Consider the following 9,427-nt stretch of genomic DNA (forward strand, 5'->3'; position numbering starts at 1 on the left):
TGGCGACAGGAGTTTCACGAGCCATTTCGGGCCCGATCGGGCCTACGTGCCTGGTGTGCTCCTCTTGTTGCGTCTGGTCGATGACCGCCGATGACGGTGGAGGTTGTTCCCTCCCACGTGGCTGCCGACACTGCCGCTTCTCGTTTCCGGCTGCTCCCTCTAGGACCCGTCGGTCCCGCTTCACTTCTCATGGTGAGACGGCGGTGGTGACTCCAAGACCGTGGTTGCGCATGTTGGTGGGCGACAAGTTTGGTGGAGCGCGACGGATCGGTTGGGGCGATGGGTGTGTGGTGGACGGGAGAAATCTTTGTTGGCTTTGCCGGCATCGATGCGGCGCGTGTGGGCGCCGTCCTTCCTTCTTGAAGGGCATCGGGTACCCCCCTCACCCACGCCCCTCAGCGTATCCGGGGAGACCTTAGTATCAGTCCGGGCAGCAGCGTATTTACCGTCGTGTTCCTTCGGACCAACACCTGCCGTAAATCAATTTATGAGCATGTGTTCCAAGTGCCAATGTCAACACACTTAGGGGGTGTTTGGTTCAGAAGTCCTAGGACTTTTTCTAGTCCCAGGGACTAATCAAAAAAGACTTTCCAGTAGAGTCTTTTTCTAGTCCCTATAGAAAAAGTCCCTCCCGTTTGGTTCCTAGGGACTTTTTAGGGACTTTTTCTAGTCTCTGGGGCTAAAATAGTCCCTGAACCAAACACCCCCTTATTCATAGCCGTTTTCTTGCTGATCTCGAAGTGCTAAATCTTCCTAAACTTGCTGTCATAAGGTTACCCCAACGGCCGGCCAGACAACGTTGTGGATTAGACCGCCTCCGGGCCTGTGTTTTGATTTTCGGTTTCAGCTTTTTTTCGCCCTAGACCGAGATGGCCGAATTTCGGTCATTTTCAAAAATTTCGGCTGAAATTTGATCAAAATTTGACTGCAACTTAACTTAAATTTGACCAAATTTTGTCAAATTTGAGCAATTTCGGTCTAAATATACTTTTCGCCCCAGGCCGAGATGGCCGAAATTCGGCCGAAATCCATTTTTTTCGGCCGAAAATCAAAACACAGCTCCGGGCTTTACCAAAATTCAATGTTGATGCTGCTACATCTGCACATGGAGATATGGGGGCGACTGCCGGTGTTTGTCGGGATGATCAAGGAAAATTTCTGGGATCTTCGCCGATCACCTGGTCGGAGCTTTCGGAACCGACAACTTTGGAAACCATGGCTACCGGGAAGCATTGGCTTAGTGGACGATCTTTTACTCACAAGGATTCTGGCATCCTATGACTGTCTCTCAGTCCTAAAGGACTTGGCGGAAACTGAAGGTAGAGCTCATGATGCAATTATAAGAGAGATCAAGCTTCATTCTCAGGGCCGTACCTTCAAAATCTGGGGCCCGGTGCAGAATCAGGCTCTGTTCGGTATACAGGGATTTCGCAGGATTTTTTGGGGGATGAGTTTCCTTAGGAATTTCTACCCACATTGCGTTCGTTTCGGAGGAATACCGGTGGCCTGTTCCGTCGGAATACCAGGCGGACCTGTACTTTTCACAGGAAATGAAAAATCCACTGGAACTTCATGTTGTCGCGGAGGCCCGAGGCTAGCTCTTGCTCTAGTGCGGTCCAGCCGAATAAACAATGGCTGCATGGGGAGGTCATCACTTCTAAAGACAATAAAAAACTCTAATCAGCAGTAAGGACGCCCATCCCTCCATCGCACTCCAAGGATTCCTATTCCTGCAAATCGAACAGGCCAAAAGGCTCCACAGGTTCGCTCTTGACACTCAACTCTATTCCTTTGCAGTTATTTATTCCTTCATTTTTTTCGCCTCCAAACCGAACGAAGCCTCAGCTCTATATGTAACAAACAACAATTAAATATTTTGCATTACCTATTGTGCTACTACAATTCTTTTTCAAAGAGTTCATATTTTATCATCACAAAAGTATTTACATCTTGCCAAAAAGAAAATAATAATGAAATATCAGAAAGAACAAAAGATATAATAGTCCACAAGAAACTAATTAGAGGGGGTGAAAGGTTGGAGACCATGACGCTGCAGTGCATGGGCCAAATCGCTCGCTCTACTAAGCAACATGCAGTGAAAATGAGACAAATACTACTGAGAGGGAGACGTGAGCGCGTGAGGTTCGCCTGGATTTCAGGGTTTTTTTTAGGGATAAAAGCTGCTTTACTGAAGATTAACAATCATAGGTATACAAGTAATTTCGGCGGTTCCTGTGAGCCAAAGATGGCGTCCACAGGGCAAAGAGGTAGCAGCTTTTGCGAGCACATGCGCTTCAAAATTACACTCGCGTTTTTCATGTACGATCTCCATGGTTTGGAACATATTATTCTTCATCTTGATCTCGTCCATAATAACTTTGTTGGGCCCCAAGTATGCCTCTCCGATATGCTTGACTGTTGCTGAACAATCGGTGCTAATCTGAACTTGTTGCAGGTTTAAGTCGAGAGCCAGAGATAGCCCCTCGCAACATGCCATTGCCTCTAGGATCTCTGGATCAATAACACTTTCACACACCATTGCCGATGCTCCAAGGAAGAAGCCTGTATGATCCCGGTTCACAACTGCCAGGGCTCCCCTTTCACCATTGCGAGATAACGCAGCATCAACATTCATCTTCGCCCAACCTACAGCAGGAGGACGCCACTTCTGCACTGAGCTAGTGCTTCTCGAAACCCCATGCTTCACCTGTTGCTTCTTTGGTAATAGAGCCAGGTCTGCAATGTACCTGTTGATAAAGCACAAAGTTGAATGAGGCGAATGGAATTGTTCTTCATGAATGGCCTTCCTTCTAGCCCACCAGATGGACCATAGTGTCACAATCGCTTTCACAAACGATCTTCATTAGTTGTCCGCTGAAGCTCACCAAGCCACAGCCTTGCATCTCCGGTTTGAATTTTTATCATATATTCGACTAGCTCCTCATCCACCATAGCCCAGACACACCTTGCCATTGGACAATCAATAAGGGCATGCTTCCAGTTGTCCTCGGCTCCATTGCATATTTTGCACAAACTAGATTCAGACATGTATCTCTGAAATCTGACTCCCTCGGTTGGTATTGAGTTATGAGCCAACCTCCATAAGAAGTTTTTCAACTTTGCTGGAACCTTAGTCCCCCATAAGCTACACAATTGTTGCTTTTTTGCATTGCTATCCGAATTCCCTCTAGTCCCCTCAAGCCAATCCTCTCTTCTCCTCTTGGTTTCCTTAGGGCTTGTTCGTTTAATCCCTTCCCCAAGGGGATTGGAGAGGTTTGAAGGGGATTGGGAAGGAATTTGACTTACAGGGGATGTAATCCCTCACAATCCCCTTTAATCCCCCTCAAACCCTGTGCAACCGAACAAGGCCTTAAGCATTCGGTAGCATGACCTTACAGAGAAATGGCCATGGCGTTCATACTGCCATGCCCAGCAATCATCTGTAGGGATGGTCGATAATGGTATGCCAAGTATCTCCCGGGCATCAATAGGTTGTAAGTGTTCGAGAACTTTTCCTCTGTTCCAGCAGCTCTCCATGTTTTCGATGAGGCCTGCTACCAACTCAGGTGGATTAGTGGACCGAGGATGTACAGTACGCAGCATGAAGTCCCTTGGGATCCAATTATCATTCCAAATGCTCGTGGTTCTCCCGTCTCCTATTCTTCTAACTAGGCCTTGCTTGAGGACCTCCTTTCCCTGAATAATGGCTCGCCATATTTGAGATGGATGATTCCCGAGCTTTGCATCTAAAACTTCACAGGAAGGGTAGTAAACGGCCTTCAACAAGCGCGCACCTAGAGATTCAATATCTTGTATCAAACGCCACGCTTGTTTGGCCACCATTGCAAGATTAAAAGATGTGTGTCACGGAAGCCCAAGCCACCCATGTACTTAGGCATAGTAAGTACATCCCAAGAGACCCATGATGCTTTTCTTTCGCCATTTTTGCTTCCCCACTAGAATTTTCGTATCATGGTGTCTATAGCTTGGCACAACCCTCGGGGAAGTAGAAAACAGGACATGGAAAAAGTTGATATTGCCTGACCATCAGATTTTATCAGGACTTATTTACCTGCTGCTGCAAGACACCTCTCAATCCAACCTTGAATCTTCCCTAATAGCCTGTCCTTTATGTACTTGAAAGTCCCATTTGTTGATCTGCCCACCTCAGTAGGTAAGCCCAGGTATTTCTCCGAGAGTGACTCATTGGTGACCTCCAGAATGCCTTTCACTACATTCCTTGTTTCCTCTCGGCATCCCTTTCGAAAGAACATGCTAGATTTTGTGAGATTGATTCTCTGCCCGGATGCCACACAGTATTGATGAATGGTGTCTCTAATAATCTGGGCACCCCCTGAATTTGCCTTAAACATGAGCAAACTATCATCAGCGAATAATAGGTGGTTAACTGGGGGCGCTGTTGGGGCTATCACCACTCCCTTCACATCCTCATTGGTACTCTTTGATTTCAACAGACAAGATAAACCCTCTGCTGCCAATAAGAATAAATATGGGGAGATAGGATCTCCCTGCCTGATCCCCTTAGAGGGTTTGAACTCCTCTGTTATATCCCCATTTACTATCACTGAGAATGAGACTGTAGATACACAAGCCATGATTTTTTCATCACCCATGAATGCCTGAACCCCAGCTTCTCCAGCACTGCTTGCAAATACTCCCACTCCACGCGATCATAAGCCTTCATCATGTCCAGTTTTAACGCACAGTGCGAATTCTTCTTACTCCTAGATCGTTTCATGAAGTGCAAACACTCATAAGCTGCTATGATATTGTCAGTAATAAGTCGCCAGGAACAAATGCTGACTGCTCATGTGAAATGATCTCCGGTAAGATCCTTTTCAACCGGTTGGCATGAACTTTTGAAATAATTTTAAAGATCACATTGCACAAACTGATCGGTCGAAACTGAGATAAGGTGGTTGAGGGAGTCCTGGATTAGGGGGTATCCGGACAGCCGGACTATATACTTTGGCCGGACTGTTGGACTATGAAGATACAAGATTGAAGACTTCGTCCCATGTCCGGATGGGACTCTCCTTTGCGTGGAAGGCAAGCTTGGCGATTCGGATGTGTAGATCTCCTTCTCTGTAACCGACTCTGTGTAACCCTAGCCCCCTCCGCTGTCTATATAAACCGGAGGGTTTAGTCCGTAGGACAACAACAATCATAATCATAGGCTAGCTTCTAGGGTTTAGCCTCTACGATCTTGTGGTAGATCAACTCTTGTAATACTCATATCATCAAGATCAATCAAGCAGGAAGTAGGGTATTACCTCCATCGAGAGGGCCCGAACCTGGGTAAACATTGTGTCCCCAGCCTCCTGTTACCATTAGCCTTAGACGCACAGTTCGGGGCCCCCTACCCGAGATCCGCCGGTTTTGACACTGACATTGGTGCTTTCATTGAGAGTTCCACTGTGTCGTCATGATAAGGCTTGATGGCTCCTTCAATCATCTTCAACGACGCAGTCCAAGGGGAGGTTTTCCCTCCCAGACAGACCTTCGTATTCGACGGCTTTGCACTGCGGGCCAATTCGCTTGGCCATCTGGAGCAGATCGATAGCTACGCCCCTGGCCACCAGGTCAGGTTTGGAAACTTAAACTACACTGCCGAAATCCACGGAGACTTGATCTTCAGCGGATTCAAGCCCATGTCAGGTGCGCCGGACAGTCTCGATGGGCATGATCTAAATCTGCCATCGGACAGTACTCGGGTGATCGCGCCTGCGGCTGCTCCAGGAAACAATCCGGAGCAGACTGTGCCATCTGAGGACGGGTGGATGGACCCCGCCACGGAGGTAGCACACTCATCGGCCTTGGAGCCGAACACTCCTCCCAGCTCCTATGAGGTCGGTACCACCGGACCCTCGGACTCGTCTCCGGCTACAGGATCCGAGCCGCGTATGCCCGTACCTATCAAATCTGATTGGGAACCGGTCATGGAGTTCACCTCCACTGATATCTTTCAGCACTCGCCATTGGGCGACATGCTAAACTCATTAAGGTCTCTCTCTCTGTCAGGAGACTCTTGGCCGAACTATGTCCGGCTTGAGTGGGAAGCAGACGGTGAAGAAATTCGACACCTACCCACCACCCACTTAATAGCCACTGTCAATGATCTAACTGACGTGCTCAACTTCGACTCCGAAGACATCGATGGTATGGACGATGATGAAGGAGATGAACAGGAACCACCGCCTATCGGGTGTTGGACAACCACCTCATCATATGACATATGTATGGTGGACACCCCCAAAGAAGGCAATGGCGATGAGGCGACAGAGGATAAACCCCCTGAGAAGCAATCTAGGCACTAGCGTCATAGACGCCGCTCCAAGCCCCGCCACAGCAAAAATAATGATATCGGCACAAGAGATGACAATAGTATGGATGGTGCCGAAGACGAAAACAATCCCGCCGAGCCAGGCTTCGAGCAGGCCAGGCAGGAAGATGGGCAAGCTAGCCCTAAGGAACAGGCAACAGATGGGGAATCTGAGGATGATAATTACATGCCTCTCTTCGAAGACGAGGTGAGCCTCAGATACAACGAATTCATCGTGCCTGAGGATCCCGTCGAGCAGGAGCGCTTTAAGCGTCGGCTTATGGCCACTGCAAAAAGCCCGAAGAAAAAGCAGCAACAGCTTCAAGCTGATCAAGATCTGCTAACTGATAGATGGACCGAGGTCCTGGCTGCCGAGGAATACGGACTCGAGCGCCTACAAAAAGTTACCCAAAGCGCAGGTTGCTATCTAAACTCGAGGAGGAGGCGTTAAAGCCCACACTACCAGCGCATGATGCGGCTGACCGGCCACCCCGTGGCCGAGACAAAGCGGCGTACAAGCCCGAAGTCCAGACTGCACCCCGTCGCCAAACAAGCAAAAACACACAGGCCGGGGGCTACACGAAGGACTTGCGAGACGTATTGGAAAACAAAGTAGGACAGTCAAGATCGATCTACGGATCGCGGGGGCGCGCCACAATGCACGACGATGATCGTCACGCCAGATACACTAAACAAAAATCCGGCCGGGCCGAATACAACAGACCAGACTCATTCGAACTGTGTCATAATGTAGCCGGCATAGAGGCTCCGCACACCCCCTATGCTTCACTGATGAAGTAATGGATCATGGATTCCCAGAAGGGTTTAAACCCATAAACATTGAATCATATGATGGTACCACAGACCTCGCGGTATGGATTGAAGATTTTCTCCTACACATTCACATGGCCCGCGGAAATGATCTACACGCCATCAAGTATCTCCCACTAAAGCTCAAGGGACCAACTCAACATTGGCTGAATAGCTTCCCGGCAAACTCCATCGGTAGCTGGGAGAACCTGGAGGATGCATTCCTCGACAACTTCCAAGGCACTTATGTGCGATCGCAGATGCTGATGACCTAAGTCACATAACACAACAACCCGGAGAGTCAGCCAGGAAATTCTGGACTCGGTTCCTAACTAAAAAGAACCAAATTATCGATTGTCCGGATGCCGAAGCTTTAGCAGCTTTCAAGCACAACATTCGTGATGAATGGCTTGCCCGACACCTCCGCCAAGAAAAGCCAAAGTCCATGGCAGCCCTTACGACACTCATGACCCGCTTTTGCGCGGGCGAGGACAGCTGGTTGGCTCGCAGCAACATCACACCAAAAAACTCCGGCGATTCAGACGCCAGAGATAGCAGGGGCAAGCCACGACGCAATAGACACAAGCGTCGGAACATTGGCGAAAACACCGAAGATACGGCAGTCAACGCCGGATTTAGAGGGTCGAAATCCGGTCAGCGGAAAAAGCCATTCAAAAGAAACAATCCGGACTCGTCCAGTTTGGACCGCATACTCGAACGCTCATGTCAAATTCACGGCACCCCTGATAAACCAGTCAACCATACCAACAGAGAATGCTGGGTATTTAAACAAGCCGGCAAGTTGAATGCCGAATACAAGGACAAGGGGCTGCATAGCGATGACGATGAGGAGCCCTAGCCGCCGAACACAGGAGGACAGAAGAAATTCCATCCCCAAGTGAAAACGATGAGTATGATATACGCAACCCATATCCCCAAGAGGGAACGAAAGCATGCACTACGGGATGTCTATGCGATGGAGCCAGTCGCCCCAAAGTTCAACCCATTGTCTTCCTGTCCGATCACCTTCGATCGCAGTGACCATCCTACCAGTATCCGTCACGGCGGTTCGGTCGCATTGGTCCTCGACCCAATCATTGACGGATTCCACCTTACACGTGTCCTCATGGACGGTGGCAGCAGCCTGAACCTGCTTTATCAGGATACAGTATGCAAAATGGGCATCGATCCCTCAAGGATCAAGCCAACCAAAACCACCTTTAAAGGTGTATTATCAGGTGCAGAGGCCTGCTGTACGGGCTCAATCACATTGGAAGTAGTTTTCGGATCTCCGAACAACTTCTGAAGCGAGGAGTTAATCTTCGATATTGTCCCCTTCCGTAGTGGTTATCATGCCCTACTAGGACGAACCGCATTTGCTCGATTCAATGCGGTACCACACTACACATACCTGAAGCTCAAGATGCCAGGGCCTCGCGGGGTTATAACAATTAATGGAAACACAGAGCGCTCCCTCCGTACGTAGGAGCACACTGCGGCCCTAGCGACAGAAGTACAAAGCAGCCTTCTTAGGCAAATAGCCAATTCGGCAAGGAAGAACCCGGACACCGTCAAGCGAGTCCGGAGTACCCCGCAGCAGGATCATCTGGCACGTCCAGAGCTCGATTAGCAATTCGGCCTTCATCCTAGTCCCAGCCAAGCGGCGAAATTTGTGCCACACGTACATAATTACGCATTAAAAATACCATGGGCACAGGCGAAGGCACAGCTATGATGCGGTCCACAATGCGGCTCAACCGCCATGGGACCCGTATTCCTTCATCATTTTCTTTCTTTCAGAACCCAACTTTCTGGAAGCCCTCTCAGATAGCCGGATCGTCGGAGTCATCACGGGAGGGAAAAACCAAGGAGGTAAGAAGCTTTGACATACAAAGAGAATACCCAGGTGGCCTCCGGTAATGATCACTATACCTGTTTTATACCCACACGTAGCTTACCCTTGGTTAGGACATGTTAAATAAGTCCTATTTTGCTTATCGCACTACTTGTATACATACACTTTGATGTATCATTTGAATAACAATGGAAGAAACACACAGCGTCAGCTTATTATTGTATTTTCTTCTCATTTTTCCTTAAACTGTTTATTTACTACATGTCGCACCCGTACATTTGGTATGTTCAGTTTGCCAGGGGCTTCAGTGTACCCCATAACACGACAAGAAAAGTCCGAACACGTTTGACAATGCGGCTCCCCGAACTTATAGCACTATATGCATCAGCTCCGAATCATGTCTTGGTTAATAGTTGGGT

This window comes from Triticum dicoccoides, chromosome 3B, assembly GCF_002162155.2.
Source record: "Triticum dicoccoides isolate Atlit2015 ecotype Zavitan chromosome 3B, WEW_v2.0, whole genome shotgun sequence".
Classification (NCBI taxonomy): Eukaryota; Viridiplantae; Streptophyta; class Magnoliopsida; order Poales; family Poaceae; genus Triticum; species Triticum dicoccoides.